The sequence below is a fragment of the Polyodon spathula genome, chromosome 15 (assembly GCF_017654505.1).
Source record: "Polyodon spathula isolate WHYD16114869_AA chromosome 15, ASM1765450v1, whole genome shotgun sequence".
NCBI lineage: Eukaryota > Metazoa > Chordata > Actinopteri > Acipenseriformes > Polyodontidae > Polyodon > Polyodon spathula.
Genome location: NC_054548.1, coordinates 23,099,952 through 23,122,240, shown reverse-complemented (window position 1 = coordinate 23,122,240; position 22,289 = coordinate 23,099,952). Strand labels below are relative to the sequence as shown.

The 22,289-nt window shown below is 37.0% G+C and overlaps 1 protein-coding gene across 1 annotated transcript in view; it reads left to right on the top strand.

Annotated features, from left to right (window-relative positions):
- LOC121327547 (interleukin-1 receptor accessory protein-like 1) overlaps positions 1-22,289 on the top strand; it is a 109,747-nt gene that overhangs the window by 82,234 nt on the left and 5,224 nt on the right. The window lies entirely within an intron of this gene.

The following is a 22,289-nucleotide window of genomic DNA, read 5'->3' as shown; positions in this document are numbered from 1 at the left end:
GATGAGGGACTGTGTAATGATATAGAAATTGGTTATCATTCATTTCAGCAAGCTAGTGTTGTTGATGGCACTGTAGTGGCTCACATGGAGCAGGGGTTCCTTATGAATGTGTTTTGTAAAAATATTGTTTTTTTAAGGTAGCCAGTGTGGATTCAATTATTAGATACATTCGTGGCTCCGGAGTCAAAGAACTTAATACTAAAACTGTAGTTTTGTGTAAGCTGTGAAGCGCTGCAACCCGACATGTGATTTGGGTCAGCGTAGCCAAAGATATTCTATCACAGCAAGATACTATTCTATTGCGAGTCAATGGAGTAGTGTTAAATTGAGCTACTTTTATCTATGTTAATATATATATTATATATATATATATATATATATATATATATATATATATATATATATATATATATATAATATTTATTTATTTCTGACTGACAGTTGGAAAAGAGTTTACAGTAGATGGGACACTGTAAATATCACAGAAATAATAAACAGTGAAAAATTACATAAAAAGGAGCAAATGTATTCAGATGAGAGAAAACAGAATGTAAATTGGCTCATTGTCTTCTATTTTCCTGTCTGAAGTAAACTCAATATCAGCTCATCCCTGGCTAGGGACAAATGAAAAATGGATGCTGTGTATTGCTGGTTTCTGCATATTGCTAGTGTGAGATTCAACGATTTCAACAGTTTTATTTCTTCTTTTAATATTCTTTATGGTCTTACATTCGATTAATGCGGAAATGTATAGGATTAGTTATTTTGAGTCTTGAAGATTTCATTGACTGGCTTCCAATACTTAGCGATTAGAATTTACTATATTAAACATCCTCACAGTTTACTTACTATAAAAATGCTTTTACTTTTGACAATGCTTCCTAGGGCTGCAAAGGGTGACGTACTTTATGTTTGCATATCCCTTCTTTGAAATGTTTAGTGGGATGTCATCAACACCATCATGTCAGAGCATGATAATGTCACGAGAAACTTGATTTTCATGAAGAAATCTCACTGATGTCATATGTAATGAGAAAGCTTTGTTCTAAAGATTGAAAGTAGAAGTACATTATTTTGTTTTATTTTAGTTAAGGAAGTGTGGAATGGGTTAATGCCAGAAAATGGCGAGAGCACAACACTTGTGAAGCCTAAACACAATCTAAGTGTTAAGTGTTGCTAAGTGTTGCTTTTAAACAATGCAGTAGGTCCTTGGAGCATTGTTAAGGCAAGTGACTGTTAGAAGTTAATCTTTATTAGTCTGTGAACGTAATCACGCAAATCAAAAAATAGTTCATTTTTAATTAAATAGCTTCCTGTTCGTATTTATCATTTCCTCAAAGGAACAGTTTTTTTTGAAGGGTCAGGCTCTGCTTTTCTCACGCTGTGCATTTAGATACATCTGTTAATTTTTGTAAGCCCCTTGGGTCCTTTTATAAGTCTTTTTCATGTATAAAGAAATGTATAAAACAAATATTTAAAATGCAATAATGTCATGCGTTGATGAGTTTTTCCATGGAGTGGAGTAACCTATTCAGTCCCACAGGTGTGTTTATGTGTACATTTATGGTAAGGATGGAGCTTGATGAGCCTGGTTGAGTATGTGGAATGTACTGACTATAGTGGGTATAGGATGCCAGCTGTGACTCTATTGGCGATAAAGAACGGTAATCTCATACCAAGCCACTGAAGCTTCAGCATAGCAGGAGGTTGGCTAGAGAAAATGTTGATAATGGGTCTATAACAGCGCCCCTGAACATCAGCATCAACTGCATAATGGTTTTGGAAATTGTATCTATGGCTCAACAAATCCTAGTACACAAATAAAAGGAAATAAAATGGTCCTGTGCACTTTTTATTATATGCTACAGAATTTTGAGAGTGCGTAAAACTGGCCGATAATGGGCCTTAAAATATGTAGGGAAGTTATTTGTGTAATTTGAGGTTCATTGACGATGTTCTGCCTATGGCCTGTATAGTATTATGAAGACACAGCAAGTGCCACCTTGCCGTCTTAAAATGTTTACGAAGTAGGCACTTATTAATAGCTGATTTAGTCTTTCATAATCCATACTGATATTAACAAAGCCCTCTATCCGATAGCCTCAGATAGCATTAAGTACCTCACAACTGTTCATTTTATTTTATTCTGCCTTCAGTCAATTATCTCATGATATAGCATCAAGCATCATTAGTTTATTCCTATAGCATAGATTTCAGAAAGAACAAGCATGGTAGCTTTTTTTTAGCTGTTTTCTGACTGGGGTTTCCAAACAGTCACTGCTGGTTAGGCAGCTACTCTACAGAAGTTCTTCTGGGTTAGACATTTGCACACGTACCTGCCTTTAGTGATTACGAAGACAGACAGCCCAGCCGTGTTTCTGTGATTTTTCAGAGGATTATAAATGGCATGTTGTAGAAAGACAAATGGCATGTTGTAGACAGACATGAACTGTAGGTGGCCTAAAAGCTGAATGCAGGTACTTTCAGTCACCAGTCTAGTATGCAAGGTATATTTGTATTTGGACTAGTTGAAATTGTAATAATAAAATACCTTATTTCAAGTCATGTAGAACCCACCCTGATCGAAATAATCAGACTAGACAATGTTTCTACTGAATACGAAGAAACAGTTTTATTAAAAATAAAACAAAATAATGGAAAAAGTAAAGGTTCACCAACTAAACTAAAATAATACATAAAGGAAGAATTAACTAAACTAAACAGTACAGAAAAAAAAAGTTTGATCAGTGATCCAATGCAATCTATGGGAGATTCCCTTAAAGGTTACAACTGCATTCCTGACAGCTGTTTAAGACAAAGGTTAGTCTTAACAGGGGTATAATTAGTAACACAAATATTTACTTTTGTTAATATTTGATAATCAAAGCATCGTTAAATCAGTCTCATATATATAGTTTTGGTTCCGAAGACAATTCTCAATCTTGCGAGATAGACGCTCTTTGCGTCCAGACAACCTATTGAGAATTATCTATTATCAAGACAGCTAAATTTGGATTCTAGCTTCTAATGCAGAATGACAATTGCCTTGTAAAACCTACATCAATTTGTATAAATCACATACAACCAATTACTATAGTGTTCATTAACTCAAACCATGAATTGAAAGCAATAATACTTTTCTTACATTCTATCTAAAACAAAATGTTAATTTTACTTTAAGGTCTGCTTATTCTTGAGATCATAATAGGATTAAATACTACTTATTGAGCACTTAATGGACGTTCCCTGCCTCCTCCAGCTGATCCATGTCTTCAACAATACAGGCGCTCAAAGGCTCTCCTGCTGGCAAGGACAGGTCCAGGTTCCGGGGTCTGCCTTCCTCGCGTTTCGTCTCCACTTCAGGGTACAAAATAAATGTCTTTGCAAAGAACAAGAGTCACTAACTATTTAGGTATTCCACTGAAACAGCAATTCCTCCACCAATATGTGTACTCTTCGTCCGGTTATGTCTGGGATATTCCAGCGCAAACTTCGGCACTGCTAGCTCAATAAATTGAATATATTTCAATTTATGTCAACTTCAAATGTTCATCTAACTCTTTCTCAGATGATCAGTCAGGGCTAAGTTAGAGACTTGATTACAAGTACTTTTAGGATTTTAGATGTTTTACGCAGCGGACTCCCACTCCAAGGCAAACACTAGAATAGTTATCTCATATTAGAGAGTCCGAAAACGGTATCTCTGTTCCAGCTGGTCGCAGGCTGGATCTTCAGTTTGTCACAGTTCATAGACTTGTTTGCATAACCTTGGATTCTGTGTCGAGAGCCCAGGTTGAGTGTTGGGCTCATACTTTTGTAATCTTCTGTTTACCCCTGTGATTGGATAGTTTTGTTATATTGGGCAGTGCCTGAGTCCACGTGGAATATTTCCCATTGCGGCTCCTTGTTCTCAATTGGTCCGCTATTCCGCCCCCTGTCGGCTGGATTTATGAGATAGACTGTTTTCTGTCCGAGGTGTCAAAGCACCCAGAACTGTCTGGCTTGAGGCACCAAATGAGTCATTCAGCAATGGTGGAGATAAGCCATTTGTCCAGTATTTAGTTCACAACTCTTTTTTTAAAAGCATTCTTTGTCAGTGGGGGAGTTTGTGACCAGCAACCAAGTAGACACTGAGCATAGCTTAAAATCCCCCTCTATATATTTAATTTCTGTTACTTTCATATACAGAATGACAGTATGACCCACTCTGATGCTACACCAGGCAAAACTGACCTGACCTGGTTCCATCTTAAAGAGTAAGTAGCGGGGTTCTGAAAAATATTGCGTTACACGTCATCGCGTGCTGCTACAACTGTTTAAGCAACATACCTGCCATTTTTTTCATTTTGACAATGTTTTCCCTTAGAACTTTAATGTCTGTTCCAAAGCTCTTTTCAAAATGTCCGCTCTAGTGCACTGATAGTGTGAAGGTTATTGACCTATTGTCAAACGGGTAACGCAGCAATAATGATCCATGATGTAGCACGGAACAAAAAAGCCAGAGCACTTGTTTTTTTTTTTTTTGTTGTTGTTGTTTATGGTTTTTTTTGCTGTTCCTGCAGTGAGGACAGACCTCAAACCCCAGTGCACAAGAAACATAATTTAACGTTATAAGTGTTAAAAGTTGTCAGGATGTTAACAATGAAAAGAAAAATTACAGGTATGTTATTTAAATAGCTGTAAATAGCTGTGAACTTATAACACTATATTTATCGGAACCCCTCATATTGTGAATTCTGTGACTTGTTGTCCATTCTTATAAAACTTTGGAGCAACCAAAACAATCAAATGTCTGATTATTCTCTGACAAAACAAACATGACAATAGCTTGTTTCTCAGTAATACTGAGAGGCATCATTCCTGATTGGATCAGGGGATTTAAAAGGTTCAGTTAAATGCCATTCACTATTGCTCTTTACTAATGTCTGTATAGCTGATAAGATTGGGTACTAGGACCTGAAGTTCAAACTTCTTTGCAAAGATGATGTAAAAACCGTGTGTGTCACCTTTCAACCTGTTGGTTGAAGATTACAACTGATATTAACCTTTTGTCTCTGGTGCCCTGCTGTTATGTATTTGTACTGTGGCTTTGCATTGCACTTGGTGCACATCCTTCTCACATTGGTTTCTTGTCTTCATCAATTTCACATGGCACTTGCATTAGTAAATGCATTTTTGTCCATAACTTTGTTAAACTGTGATTGAGAGACAATGCCAATATGTAACTGCTTTGATGGGGAACTTTACTGCATTGTACTGGTTACACTTTTCTTTGTTTGAGTCCAGACATTGATAGCAAAATCCAGTTTGCTTAGTTGAGAGATGTAATTTCTCCTCTGTTGAGCCAGTGTATTGGACTCAAGTACCATTGGGAACTTTTTTTTTTTTTTTTTTTGATTGGGAGAGTCTGTGACCACCAAAACCAGTTCTGAAATTTGAATCCAGTCATTTTCATAGTTGTCTTTTTTGGACCAGATGTGTGTAGTCACATGAAACAAATGCTAATCAAAGTGTTTAAAATTGTCAAGGTTCTGAGTTTATGTGTATGAATATGCATTTTCTCAAGTTACATTCTCACAAGTAAGACAGAACGCGACCCAACTTGTTGAAAATAATTGGACAATTATGCTGTTGCCATTTGAGGAAAATTGGACCATAATTTCATGTTCTGTTAGATTATTGTGTTACAATGTGATAAAATGTATTTTATGTGTTTATTCATTGTTGGAATATTAGGTTTGAAGCTAACTGTCTCTTGAGTTTTTTCTGTGGAAGTTATTGTTTCCTTTTCTGAAACAACAGTAATTTCATGGTGCAAGCTGGGCTCTAAGGATATCCACACGTCAAATCTCTTCTCCAGTATTATCGGTAATAGAACTGTATTGTTGTTTTATTTGCAGGTTTTGACCTTTCTAGATGTGCTGCTGTGGCTGCTCAGGGAATTAGAATTCAGTGTGTTTACACTCCACAGTAATATAAATCTCACAGACCCATACTTTCATACCTGCATAAACTGTAGGGCTTACAATATTAGCTTTTATGATGTAGTGTATGCAAAGTGGCCAGTGCAGGGTTATAGGAACTTCATGGAAGGTATCAAGCATTGGGGTTTAGAGTAGAACAGTCCTCATTGTCCTGTTGCTGGTTTATGCCTGTTAATTTTATATTTTTGAAACTCTAAGTCACTGGGTTTATATGGGTGAGTGTCAGGGGTAAATGTGCATCCAAAGTCATTTACAGTTCTACTAAAATGTTCATCATGGTCTGCTTCTCTTCATCCACCCATCACTCTGTGAACTCAGGAGTGTTTGCTCCTTCTCTCTCTCTCTCTCTCTCTCTCTCTCTCTCTCTCTCTCTCTCTCTCGCTCTCTCTCTTTCTCTCCACTGCAAACACATCAGCCCCGAATGAGAGATCTCTCTCTCTCTCTCTCTCTCTCTCTCTCTCTCTCTCTCTCTCTCTCTCTACTAAAGTACAGGACCAATGCATGGTAAGCCCTTGGCGCATAACTTTTAATTACAGTTAGCTTTCGGGTCAGTCACACTGATCTAAGATGCTACATGTAAGTACAAGTACAAGGGAATATTATACAGCTTATAAAAGCAATGAAGCCCTCTGCATTGTGCACTGCCAACCAGTGGTTGACTGACTTGTATTAATCATCATTACATTCAGCTCAGGATGCATCCCAGTTGCCACATTGCTAAAAGTATATTTAAAAAAAAAATCATTACTCCTACTCCAGTAATTATTAATAGCAATACACAAATAAACAAACAAACAAAACAAATAAAAAAATCCTGAAGAAATATTTTGTTCTGCTGAAGTTATAGCCACATTATAAAGTGTTTAACAAACAGTACAGCATGTCCCTGTGCAGATTCTTCATAGCCCATGGGACCCAATTATAGTCTGATAAAGGACATTGTTCACTTGCATTTTAGTGAGTAACTAGAACAAGACCAATGCTGTACCAGCAGCTTTTTAAAAGTGTAACACTTGGGGAGAGATAAGAATTACCCTTGGCTGTTCTCCCAAGCCTTAGGAGCATTTGGGAAAGCAATTTTCAATCCAGCTTATACCTGACATTTGTTAAATAACACCTCAGAGAATTGAAAGGCTACCCAGGTAGCTATTAGTTGTTATGCTGTCAGATTCAATAAGCAAATAAAATATGCAAGTACACAGCATTCAATAAAATGTGTTATGGTAATCTTAATGGCAAGCAATTAAGGCATTTTAAGAGAGAGAAAATAATGCTGCTGTAACCCACAATGTTGCATATGTGATATAAGAGATACAGTATGGAAACAACATAAAATGTGTCTATACGCATATCAAAGAAACACCTGTGTTTTAAATCATGTTGATATTTTTGTCAATAAAATTTTCATTGAGATCTACAGTGCCTCAGGTTGGTTAGGTCGTATTCTACAGAATTATTTTTGTCCTGAAAATTACGCTGTAAGATTTGAAATACTTATGACACATTACTGCTTCAGAGCTGAAGGCTTAGTAGAGGCACCTGTTCACTTTCAGTTTAAACAAAACTCTTTGCCTTAAGTGCACCAGAACATATAGAAATCTCAACCAAAATCCTGAGGGTTTAAGGGAACTATTTTCTTTCAATTTATGTATCTCGGTTTACAGCAAGCCTGTGTACAGTATCATGTTATTTTTTTGTTATATAGCCACTAGACATCCATACCTAATTTCCTGTGCAGGAGAACTTTGGCTCTTCTTTCATTCTATATGCTATATAGAGCGTATCATAGAGAAAAATGCTCCCACTTGTAATCATCCAGAAACCCTCTTTTGATTGCACTTATTGTGTTATATGCTAGTTGGCCCATTTTTATTTGGTAAATGGACAAATGACTACCATACCAATTATTGCTGCCAATTTAATCTGAAGCTCAGAATAATCAATAGTTCATATACTAGTAATTGGTCAGACTCATATCACTGCCGGAAACCTATGAGATGAGTTTAGTCTCACAGCCTCAGGGTTGATAGTGAGGAGGTGATTGCTTTATTTATCTTTATTAGCGCTAGAACAGCCGTTTCCTTTGTTAAGCAATTACACTGCTTTAGAAATGGTTTCAAGTGGGCTCTTTACTGTTCTTAAAGCACGTCTAATTTTTGAGAATCAGAGTTTGATAAAGAACCGAGCAGCAGCTGTTCAAACCTCTGGTTATTACCTTTTAAATCAGGCAGAAGAAGCAGAAGCAGTCTGGTTTAAAAAAGCATCTCTGCTCATTTACTTTCATGTGATCTTGCCAACCAAGGTTAATGAGTAGCCGTTTTAATAGCAGTGTCCCACTGATTTCTGCATGAAAAAGATCATTATTATGCTGACAACTGCACTGCACACTGAAAAGCCCTTTGATTTTATATATATATATATATATATATATATATATATATATATATATATATATATATATATATATACCAATATTTTGAAGGCTTATATATACCAATGAGGTTTCAAAAAATTTGTAGTTATCATTTAATAAATTTGAAGTTTTCAAAATTGTAGTATCATTTAATTATTTGCCCCTGTGTGTATGTTCTATCGTTGCTGTTGTTGTGTAAAATATTGTATTATGTTAGTACATCTAATTAGTGCCATTTAGCAGCATTTGCTCACATTTACTCATACTGTACAAAGAATTGCATCTAGCAAGACAATAGCAGAGGTTTCTGCTGTGTGGATCATTCACACTGTGCTGTGTCAGTGCATTTTAACTGGGGTCTTAATGCTGAAAGCTTTAATTGGATTCTGCATTCTGTCCAAACGAAATCTGGTAAATGCAAAGCAAATCTATTTGTTAGATACAGGCACTGTACATGGATGCATCGGATTCCATAAATCTGACACTTAACGTTTTTATGGCTGATGTACACAGGATGAGGTTGATACTTGGAATGGTGATTAGCACTGGTGAAATTTGCCACTTAACTCTTTTATTTTGATTAAGACCTTGTTCCCGGGTCTAAAAATTTAAGAGTGGTTTGTCAGAAAATATGAGCTATTAGAGATCCACTATTTTTTTGTGATTAAATTCTCCTTAAAATTTTAACATCATTATTAAATCATACTGTTTTCTTTATAATGTGGACCTGTCACTGAATGTATGCACAGCAGTTAAGTTATAATGCAATACAATATGAATACGCAAAATATTTGACAAAGCCATATGGTTTATTGTCTAATGTGAGTAAACTGAAAAGCATATAGTACCAAAGTCACACCACGTTTCAAACAATACAAACATTCCGTCAGTTACTTCCCCCAAAATCTTTAGACTGTACATTGCTAAACATGCATACGGTAATCATCATCAATATTAAAAGATAATCTATGTCTGTATATCAGCAAATGCAACACAGCAGGAATAGTGTACATTCTAGTGTTGTTCTTTTGTCATTAATGGATACAGTTTCTACAGTAACTGAAAGGCAGTGCTTTAAATGAGCCTGGTGACTGTTAATGATGTCACAGCATTGGAACATGATAATGCCTGTTCCCCCGCTGTGTTATCAAATCAAGGAGGCAGGCATCTCTTATATCTTAATTGCCCGGTGTCTGAAGGGTATACATGGATAAAATAAAATAAAAACTTAATTATATAGTATACATGAGTGGTCCCCTGAGTTGTTATACAAAGGTTAGTTGAAAGAGTATGTGCGAGGGCAGTTGTTCAGTGCTTGTTGATAATGTCTTTCAAGGGGATTACTGTGTGTTGTATATTGCCTGAATCCATCTGACTGCTAGATTCAGGAATTGTTTTCTTATTTACTTTAGTATACTTTCTAGATTGCACCGTTTCCTAACTGTCTTGGTTTATACTTTGGATAAACAATCCATAAACGTGAGTTGTTTGATAAATCAGAGAAATTCTTTGAGCCTGAACATAAGCTGATTCTGTTGATAAGAAATTAAAACCTATGTAATTTTAAAATCTACTAAATACAGTCGTCAACAATTATTGTTTTTGGATAATTCCATTAATTCATTGTACAAAAAATATGTTTTCTTCTTGCTTTATTATACATTGAACAGTTCTCAGAATGGTGCTTGTCTAAGATTGGGTCCAGAATATCTTGAGGAAATGTTCCTCAATTTACTATGAAAGAATTACATGTATTTGTGCCATACAACGAGTGCTACAGGTACCCTCTGTTGTTTGGTGTTTTTTCTAGCTTTCAAGTGCTGCTTCTAAGCACTTTTAAGGAAAGTTTTGTAATTTAAACCCACACTCTGCCAAACGGATCACATCACCTCACAAAATAAAAATAAAAAAAATAAAAAATTCTATATTCTATTTATTGTTGTTATTACATAGTCTACAATTAACAACAAGCCGATGTATATCTCAAGATGAACTGGTCATTCTTTCTCTGTAGCATCTTTGATGCTATAAGCAAAGCATATAGACCAAACCTTAGCTATCTAGATGTGTAGATGTGCACACATTTTGTAACAGTATGACCCCACACTGAGAATTAATCCTTAATATTGTCTGTGTGTACTGTTTTCATGGGGACCTAAACTGTACTTTCTTGTGTGTGTGTGTGTGTTTGTGTGTGTGTGTGTGTGTATATATATATATATATATATATATATATATATATATATATATATATATATATATATATATACACACACACACACCACACACATACAGTACTGTGCAAAACTTTTAGGCAGGTGTGAAAAAATGTTGTAAAATAAGAATGCTTTCAAAAATATACATGTTAATAGTTTATTTATCAATTAATTAAATGTAAAGTGAGTGAACAGAAGAAAAATCTACATCAAATCAATATTTGGTGTGACCACACTTTGCCTTCAAAACAGCATGGTCTGTTATTACAGGAGTGTTTTTTGCGCATTACCCCTCCCATGTGTATGATGAGCGTCCCACTGAAGTTTCCAAATGTTAGCAAGTATGAATAAGCTTGATCTGTTCATTTAATGTATTGTAACATGTTCATATTTAGGAACTAGTACTCAGGGTAGGGCTGCCGTTTTGTCCACAGACCAAACCCAGACATATTTCTCAGTTTTTCAAAACTGCAGTATACTGCAATAGTTTAACACAATTTTAAGTACAATTAAAATATGCCTTTACTGTTAACAGAATGCATTGTGCTACATGTATTATTTTACTGAACTAATATGAAATCACAGAAATATCATTTATAACATATTTAAAAGTACAAACAGCATCCATCTACCTGTAATTGTAGGCAACTTGAAAACTGAACAGAAGTCTCCCCGGCTTTTCTTAACCATTTAGCTGTTACTCGCTAAAGCTGATTTTATAGGAAATACAGTGCAGAGAAAAAGTTTGTGAATCCCAGTGATAATTATGGAAATTCCATAGTTTTACCATGATAGCCTTCTTGAATCAAAGTCAGTCTTTTCTTAAATATCCAATAGGGTTTATATTAACCAATTCCATGTCTTTTAAAACAAAACGATGTACACTACACTACACTATGAATTAGACAAACAATAAGTAATTAAGATTCAGGGTATGTGAAAAAGTAAGTGAACCCCTGGTTTTATCAGCTCAATTAAGGGGATCAGGTGTTTAAATAATAAGTATACCTTCAGGGGTGAGTTCGGGAGGCCCCACCCTATATAAAGATCAGTAAGTTGGTGAGTTTGGTCTTCACCAAAGACGTCATGCCACGATCAAAAGAAATCTCTGAGGACCTCCGAAAAACAGTTATTGATGCCCATCAGTCTAGAAAGGGTTACAAAACCATTTCTGAGGATTTGGGGCTCCACCAATCCAATGTCAGATAGTCTTCAAATGGAGAAAGTTCAAGACCACAGTCACTCTACCCAGGAGCGGTCGTCCTACCAAAATCTCTCCAAGAACAAACTGGAAAATCATCAAGGAAGTCACAAAAAACTCAAGAGTAACATCCAAGGATCTGCAGGACACTCTTGCCTTGGCTAATGTGAGTGTTCATGACTCAACTATCAGAAAAAGACTGAACAAGAATGATGTTCATGGAAGGATAGCCAGGAGGAAACTCTCTAAAAAGAACATTGCTGTCCGTCTGAAGTTTGCCAAAGAGCACATAGATGATCCATAAGACTTCTGGAACAATGTTCTCTGGACAGACGAGTCAAACATGGAACTTTTTGTCCTCAGTGAGAAAAGTTATGTTTGGCGTAAAACCAAACGCTGCGTTCGAACAGAAGAACCTCATCCCAACCGTCAAGCATGGTGGTGGAGTCTGATGGTTTGGGGCTGCTTTGCAGGCAAATTGTTCCATTTTAAAACAGAAATAAGTCATTTAATATAAATGATACAGACGTCACAATAAGTGCGTTCCCTAGCATATTTCTATTTGTTAGACATAACAAGTTAATTGTCATTATAGTTGAATGTGCTTTAACATACATATGTGTGGATAAAAGTGCCTGGGGTCTTTTGCTTGTGAAGCGTGCAACTAGTCAATTTTAAAATATCAATAAATCATTTAATATGAATGATACAGAAGGCAAAATAAGTCAAAATGTGTTCCCCAGTATATTTCCATGTTGACAAAATACGTTAATTGTCATTAAACTCGGATGTCCTGTAATATACATATGCGTGGAGTGCATGGGGTCTGCAAAAATCTGCAAAAAAATACATTGAAAGGAGATGGACATTTTTATCTACCTTTGGAGACTAATTTCTCTTACTGTATGACAGGTATTTACTTTTTTTCAACATTTCACGTAAGGGAACTACAAATTAAATGTGGAATGGTGCTTTTGGCTAATTTACTTTCTCTGCGCCAATACCCTGAAAACACGTAAACTATCCGTGCTGTAGAGATCGCTGGCAGTTCTCTTGCTTCACTGTAACTTACGTGAGGAACTACTTTTCCTCTCAATCACTGGCAGTTCTCGCACTTTGCAGTAACTTGGTGCGAGGAACTACCGTTCCTCTCGATGTCACACTATACAGTAGGTGTGCAATGTCCCTTAACCTCCAGCCTTGGCCCTACAGTAACAACCTCTCAGGTGTGTCATTATGTGGGCACAAGGTACAGATACTCTGTCATTAATGATTAAGTATCATACTAGCTGGTCCCTAACAAAATGCTGTATTAAAAGCAATCTTATTAGTTTTTGGTGCCGCATAAAGCTAATCTTTTTTTTTTTTTTTTTATAATTATGTTCCATGCTTTTTTTTTAAATTACATCTCTCTGTAAACCAGATAATTAATGTATTTTATATAAATAAATGGTAATTAGCATAATGAAATTCGCTGTGTGAAGTGTGGCATGCCAAGAAGAACAGGAACATTTGTTGAGCTCCTCATTTGCCTTTATAATTAATGATGATATCCATGTTATTTTTTAATTTTTTTTCTTCCGTTTTAGTTGAATTTTTTAATTAAACGATCAGCTTCCTGTATTAAACCAAATGAATGCACCAGGGATTCCTGTCATTCTCTTTATAATCTGACCCAAGTAATTGCCTTTTAAACCAGTCCATCAAACCTACACACAAATAATTTCAATACTACAATGAAAGTTATTTCAAAATAATGTATTGGTCACAAATATGGAATTAGTTACATTTACCTATAATTTGTGTGTACACATAGGTACATTTCTATACAGTACATGTGCAGCGTGCAGTGTATACGCTTTAAAATGAATTGAACTGTCCATAAATCTATCACTGCAACAAAATTGATTCAACCGATGTCACTAATTGCTTTAGTACTTGGTGGGTCCCCTCTTGTCCTTAATCATCATTGCCTATATTGGCAATGTACTGTAAACAAACATTATAAACACGATTAACATCTACAGTAGTTATCTTGATCTACTTGTAGTAGTAACGAGAATAGATCTAGAGTCAAGAACATCCTAGACAGCCATTTAATAAGTGACATGTACTAAGAAATTGAAGGAACTGAGCTCAGTACTACTATTTAAGAGGAACAGCTGTAGTACATAAACAAACACTACACCATGATAAGCAATTCTGGTCCTTAAAGAGCAAGGTATAATGTTCTAGACACTGTAAGCAGACCAATATTAATTGTCAGGAACTATATTAAAGTACATGTGTTTTTGGATTGAAAACTTTATAGTGAAGGCAAATGTTTTGTATTGTTTTGTGTGAACCTTTTATTTTGGTCCTCGTGCCAGTTGATTTGTTCCTGTGTTTGTTTTGTTTATTTTGTTAATAAAGTGGCTCAACAGCGCTACACTGCAGCTTTCTTGACTCTGAGTCCCCTTCCTACCGATAACAGTTTGGGCCATGACGTTATCCTATCATACTTCCCAATTACACAGCACTTTGGCCACACTAATGACACCCCATTTATGAAGATGTGGCAGACATTATATTGAAATAAACAAAAAAATATATTGTACCTTGAGAGACAGGATGCAAAATGTGGACACATAAAGCAAAAACCCATTTTATGGGGACATAAGAGAAACAAAGAAAAGTTGCTGTTCAAAACTGTAAGTCAAAGAACCCTTTAAAGATTGTCTAATTGATCTAAAGGCAGAACAGTCTGACTGCAGAACCTGTGGAGGCATAGTTGAAATAACTCACTGAAGCGAACACATTGCCAACCTTGAATCCCTCAAGAAAAACTAAACAAAAACAGTAGGAGGAAAAAGGAGAAAATTAAATGAAGCACAAGGCAGGTAAATAGCTAACTATGAGACAATAATAACAATTCTACAAATTCTACAGAGTGCTTCTGACAAAAGTAAATATCTAAGTGAAAAAGTAAAGGACTTTGTCCTTGATGTACAGTATGACTATTTAACATTCCAAAGCACATGGGGGTAAATGCCACTTTTAAACATTATGTTGAATGGGAAAGTGGCCCGATATTGTCTTGTTGTTTTTACTAGTGATAAGGGAAAATCACAGATGATATCTACAAACCTTATGGTTACAAGGGTAAATGTGACAACTTGCTCCTTGGGTGCCATATGTGGCAGAAGAACACCTGAGCAATTAAAAAATGAAAAAAAGAAAAATAAGTAGAGACATCTCCATAGGAGAGAGAGAAAAATGTGGCAGATGTGACTGTTTCTGTCCAACCCCCCCCCCCCCCCCCCCCAAAAAAAAAAAAAAAAAAAAAAACGGGAAGTGATCCCCCATATGAGAAGGAATACATCTATTGAGGAACTCAATCTTTGCCAGTAGCAATATCCCTCAAGAGAGACCTCGACGATGAAACAAGTCACTAGGACGCATCATTAAGTGGTTGTGTAGGCTTGGCTGTTTTAAAATGAGACCATTTTGAATAGGGAAGTATTCATAGCGCAAGTTTTGTTGCAAAATTCAAACATCTGTCATTGTAGTTGGGGGATACCAATTTACATGGCTGTCAACAGCTAAGGTGGCAGGACATTCCTATTGTATTGTGTCAAACTGGGTCCTAATTCTAAAACTGTAAAAATAGGAATAAGACATTTTTAAATAGCCTACCACAGTCTGTGTTACCATATGAATATAAATAGCTAGTTCTAGAGTAAATCAAGATGTACTGTACAGCTGAGTAATAACATTGTCCTTGTGCATATTTCGGGGGAGTGAAATTTGTATTTGTCCCAGTTATTTCTGTCAAATAAAATCTTAAGTTACTGCGTCTGGTACCAGTTAATGAATAAAAGAGATATAAGCAAGTGCATCATCTTGTGAATGACACTGGAAAGAAGGGAAACCCTGTAAAACACAAATGATGTGTAGCACAGCTCAAACTTAATTAGTGATTAATACATGGTAGCAGCTTACATAAGTAGACCGTTAACAGGAATGGAGCTATTCAAATTGCAAGGGCAAAACACTCTTCAGTTATTTTATTTATTTATTTTTTAAAAATATTGTATGTTGCTAATGCGTGAGGTTAAAAGCCAGTGGTTGCGATAGTCTTCTGTGGGGTTAAATGTTTTCTGGGGAATGATTTTTGCCTCAAATTCCTTCACAAAGTGGAAATCTGTATTTCTCATTGAATACACTATGTAACACAATTTTTGTTCCTGGGTAGTAAGTGTTATTTCCTAATTGCTTATGCCTCAAAAGTATAGAAAATAGCTATTATTCCCCACAAACTTTGCTTTTGTGACCAGAACAGTGATATTTCAAAATATCACTATTTCCAATGGGAAAACGGGCAAATGTGTGTCTTTTCGTTCACATAAAGTCAGAAAAAAAACAACATATGAATCAAAATTTAAATGTATTTATACTAAAGTAATACAAAAATGACTACAAAAGATTTAGAAGTGAATAGTTTTTCGAGATTTACGATAAAACTGTAAGTTACTGTAAACTGCTGATTGAGGGATTATTGGTATTTTTACATAATGGATGAAAAGTACAGTAGGGAATGTCTTAATAATGTACACATACATTATTTGCATGATGTGAGTACCAGTAACCCACAACCCATAAAGCCCCCAGGTCATGTGTAATAGTAAGAAATTGATGGAGGCAACACTTGTGATTATATATCCACCTGTTCCCACATGCTTTAGCATCTCATGGTCTTCTTACCAAGGCCTTTGGTTTGTCTCATTCTGCAGTGGGGACCTGCTGCTTAACTGATGAATGGCACTGCACAGATCAATTATATACCGACCCTAATCCATTGACTGCATTTAAGCAGGTAAAATGGATAAGTGATGTCAGAAAGAGAAGCAGTTTTTCATTAAATGCTGTATCCCCTGTGACCCAAGTCAGAAGGTAACTGCTACAATAGTATGTATATCACTTGGCCTTAGGATTTTTTTATACTGAGGTAACATAGACTGTTTGGCTGTGAAACCACTTTGGTCTGACTGCTTAAGAATGTACAGTAGTTACCAAATACCACAAAGAGAAGCAGCAAGAGAAAAGAAAACATTTTACTAGAGAGATACAGCTACTTTATTAGTGTTCCCCAAGTGCTTATGCACCAAGACCTGTGTGGATAGTAAAGTATTTAAATATTATCTGCTTTCCATCTATATGAACAGATGCTCCTCTTACAAAATCTCTTAATACATTAGTTTCTTTATAATGTAATTAAAGAGAAAATACCCCTAGAGTCTACGAGAGCTGGGGTGGAAGATGACTCAACGTTGTATAACACGATTAATGACTTAGGAACGGAAACGGATATGAGAACGGCAGGTACTTCACAAAAGACTAGTTCAAGATCTGTAGTTAGCAAAGACATGGAACTCCAGGTTTGTGTCTGTGGCTGGAGCAAGGCAACAATGGTCAGGGGTTTTAAGATTCATCAAGGGAGAATGAAATGCTTGAGGGAGAAGGGACAAGGGCCTTGCATTGATCAGTACTTCTTACGAAGTCAGTCAAGTCAGTTGACAAGAAGCAAACCACAGTTCACGGGATATCAGCACCTGTCATAGATGTGAGGAGGACTTGCGTGCATACAACTAGTGATGAACCTAATGATCCTTTCGAACCCGGTCATACGAACCAGGGTAAGAGAAAAAAGAACCTCAACAGGCACAAGCCTGGAGTTAAATGGCCAAGAGCTTGTGAGAAAACTGCGTGGGACACAGTAAACATGGATCTCTGTTTTATTTTGGAAAGGTTAAATGGAACAGTTGAAGAGAAGCTGGATAAATTTGGGGACATCATCTACGCATATGGAAGTGAGAGGTTTGGAATTGAAAAAAGGAAGGAAAAAGTACAAACTATTCCTGGAAAGTCTAGACGGCAGCAGGAGATTGAACACTTAATTAGAGAAAGGAGGCAGTTGAGGAAGCAATGTTAAAAAGCAGAACAAAGTCAGAAGGAGGGACTCAATCTGTTACAAAGGGTCATAAAAGATAAGCTTGCAACATTGCGCAGAGCTGAGCGCCTACGGAAACGCTACAAAAAGAAAGAGCGTGCAAGAACTAACTTTTATAAAGATCCTTTCAAATTTGTAAAGAAGATATTCACCAGCGAGAGAAATGGCACACTAAAATCATCTAAGTTTGAGCTGGAGAGATATTTGGAGGAAACACATACAGATTCAAAAAGGCAGGAGCCTATGTCAGTTCCTTCAGATATCCCACCTGAATCCACCCAAATACCAAATGGAGGACTGTGCACCTAAGTGGAAAGAAGTAGAGCAAGCTGTGAAAAAAGCAAGGGCATCATCATCTCCAGGGCCTAATGGAGTCCTGTGGAAATTGATGAAAGTGGCATGGGAAAAACAGGTTGTACCAAGAGCATGGCGCTGAGCAGGTGGAGTCTTTATACCAAAAGAAAAGGATTCTACAAGCATCGGTCGGTTTTGTCCTATTTCCCTATTAAATGTAGAAGGCAAGATTTTCTTCAGCATTATTGCTGAGAGATTGTCAACCTACCTATTAAAGAACTGCTTCATTGACACTTCAATACAAAAGGCAGGCATTCCAGGTTTCCCAGGATGCCTAGAACACATCAGCGTAATCTAGCAACAAATTCAGTCAGCAAAAAAGGAGGGAGGTAGGTGCTCCATGTGACATTCCTGGATTTGGCTAATGCATATAGGTCAGTGCCACATGGACTTTTTTGGGCAGCACTTGATTTTTTTTTCAGCGTACCAATGACAATAACAAATTTAGTGAAAGCCTACTTTGTAGATTTACAATTTAGTTTTTCTACTTCAGAATTCAGCACTACATGGCCATGCCTAGAAGTTGGAATAATGGCAGGATGTACCATTTCTCCACTGGCTTTTATCATGGCAAAGGAGGTAATTATAAGGGCATCAAAATGGGTAGTGGGAGGAGAGCGCTTGGCTTCTGGAATGCGACTACCACCAATTCGAACATACATGGATGACATGACAATAATGAATACAACAGTAGCCTACACTAATCGGTTATTGGGCAAATTAACCAATGACATTGAATGGGCACGAATGCAATTCAAGCCCACTAAATCAAGGAGCATCTCTATAATTAAAGGTAAAGTAGTAGATAAAAGGTTCTACATTAATGGTGAGGCAATACCAACAATGTCCGAGAAGCCAGTGAAAAGTCTAGGGTGATGGTACAACGGGGATCTAAAGGACACAGTTATTGTGGAAGTTAGACAACAAGCAATAGAAGGGTTGAGCAGCAGCAGCACTTTACCAGGCAAACTTAAACTCTGCTGCTTTCAGTTTGGTCTACTGCCAAGACTGCTGTGGCCACTGACTGTGTTTGAGGTTTCCTTGACAACAGTTGAAAGGTGGAAGCTTTAATCAGTTCATACTTCAGGAAATGGTTGGGAGTTCCACGCTGCCTCAGCAGAGTGGAACTTTATGGTAAATGAATACTGCAGCTACCAATCTCTGCTCTAACCGAGGAGTTTAAGTGTGCCAAGGTCCGCCTGGAAATTACATTAGTAGATTCACGTGACAAATGCATAAGGGAGGCACCACCTGTGTTAAAAACTGGAAGAAAATGGACGGCAAAGAAAGCTCTGGAAGATGCTAAGGCTGCCCTTTAAATCTGAGATATTTTGGGGCAAGTTCAGCATGGAAAAGAAGGTTTTGGTCTCAGTTCAGCTCCTCCTACATGGCACAAGACAATCCCGGCTCAACGGAAGAAGCTGGTAGTCAATGAGGTGCAAAAGCAGGATGAGAGGATCAGGTGTGTAAAGGCCGTTTCCCAGGTCAAGCAGGGAAAATGGATGAGATGGGAGAGTGTGGAACAACACAAGATTGGCTGGCAAGACCTATGAACAATGGAACAGAGCAGGATCAGTTTCCTCATCAGATCAGAATATAATGTTCTCACTTCACCACAGAACCTAAACCTCTGGGTGTGTGAGGATCCCTCATGTTTTGTGTTCATTACCTGCAACATGAAGGCACATTTTGACAGGATGTAAGGTGGGTCTTGGCCAAGGATGGTTTACTTGGCGCCATGACCAGGTGCTGCGATGTTTGGCCTTAGCATTGGAAGACAAGCGTAACCTGACCAATAAGTTGCCACCAGTTCCATCAAAGCATTACACACAAAAGACAATATTCCTCCATCCAGGAGAGCAACCACCAAGAAAAGGTGTTAAAATCAAGCCTCGCTCAGGATAACTGGAAGCTGCTAGAGACTGGAAGATGCTGGCAGATGTTGGTCAACGGCTTATTTTTCCACCTGAAATTGCCACCACTAACCTTCGACCAGACAATATCTTGTGGTCTGGATCAGCATGCCTTGTTCATCTAGTAGAGTTAACAGTGCCATGGGAAAATGCTGTGGATAAGGCATATGAGAGGAAGAAACTTCAGTATGCTCAACTAGCTTCTGAAGCGGGACAGCGAGGATGGAGAGTCTGAGTTTACCTAGTGGAGGTGGGTTGTCGAGGATTTGTGGCACACTCTACAACCCGGTTTCTCAGAGACGTTGGGTTCATTGGCCAAGAGTTACGTCGCACAGTGAAGAACTTATCTGAAGCAGCAGAAAGGAGCAGCAACTGGCTATGGTTGAGACGGAAAGATTCTGGATGGGGATCTCAAGCACAATAGAAAGAAAGCAACGCTGATGTCCAGGTAAGTAAGCTGGGCTGAGCTGAGGGGGGAATGGAGGGGGGTGATGCTGGGATGCCAGAATCACTGTTGAGCCCTCCTGAGGTGTCGTGGGCTAGTCAACTAAACACAGAGGATGGAATGTGCCCACTTAAAGACCCCAGAGATGTACCCTACTTAGCTCAATCCAGATGGTTGTCATGCTGATGTGCTGGGGAGACCACACTGGGTTGATCCCCAGAGCCAGCATCGCAGCCGTTATGTGTGCTGATGCGCTGGGGAGGCAAAATGAGCTGATCCCTGGAGCCAGCATTACACTTCAGCAATCAACACCAGACAGAAGGATATCTACATCATCAGATGGGAAACAACGCAAATAGATGGAGATGCAGATGGATCACACTAGTTTACTACAAAGCTACGTTTTAGTTGGTGCTTATCTTGGCAAGATAAGCATGAAGTTTAATATCTACTCTCATGTAATGGAAATCATAATTCATCTCGTACTAATTAATTTTAACTTTGGATTTATTTTCACTGAAGAGGACACTACAGAACGACACAGCTATGTTCTTTTGCACTGAGATCAAACCCTACGTTTTATCCGAATCTTAGTTGCTTTAATAAACATGTGATATTAAATGTATGGTGCTGTATGCTGTGCATCTGTGAAGAGGACCTTATAGTACACTCATAAATATGACCTCTCTCTAAATGTATAGTTCTACTTCTAATATAATGTCAACATCAATTTGGCATTAATGATAACATGTTGCAAATGAAGGAGGACAAAGCATTTTTATTATCTATACTTATTGATTACAAAGTTGAGCTGATATATACACTACTGTGTATCCCCTTTGAAGTACCTGTAACAAAATGCATGACAAAGGGGGAAATCTGATCAAACTCTCTGATTGCTGTCAAGATGGCTTTTTAAATCCTTTGACTAAACAGAAAGGGATGAATAAATGTTTGGTTAATGTGTATTTTAAATCTTATGACAAGTATGCATGCAAACCTGCAAAAAGCTGTTTATTTAGTATTGTTAACCCTGGAGACAGATATAATGTTGTCTGCACTGCACATGTAAGTGATGACTTTTCTGTTCACCAACCTATGAGTCCAGTATAGTTCAGAACTTTGATGGCTAGTCTTTGCCCTGATAATAAGTCATATTCAACCAAAGAAACTACTCAAGCTACAAAAAAAAAAAAAAAAAACAGTGCAATTTTTGGCTTAACAAACATCCCATTTGTCATAACGTTTTGTCTGGGAATTTAATTAATTAGATTATCAAAGCTAATTACTCCAAAGCATTATATTTTCAGATAATACAAACACATCCAATACAATTACAAAATCAGAAATAAACAACTCAGACATTTAATTAAGAGGCAAGTCCAAACTTTGTTTTAGAATGGAAAATGGTATTGTTTTTTCTTTCAGACAAAATAAACAATGACGAAAAAAAATGCTACCTCCATTTTGGGGTAATCTAGCTCCATAAGCCTTTATAGCATGGAGGATTTATGGTTTATTTCTGATTTTAATTATTGATCCTGCTACAATATACCTACAGGTATTTCAAATTGATAACCTTAATGGTATAGTCCTCAGTTAAAAGAAGTCCTGAGAGATGACTAAACTGGGATTTGAATGTTCATTTACTCAGTTTTAACTCTAGACATTGATTTAGATAATTCTGTTTATCTGTTATGAAAAAAAAAGTTGCTTATGATTCATACTTTATCTATCTATAAATATATCTATCTGTCTATCTATCTATCTATCA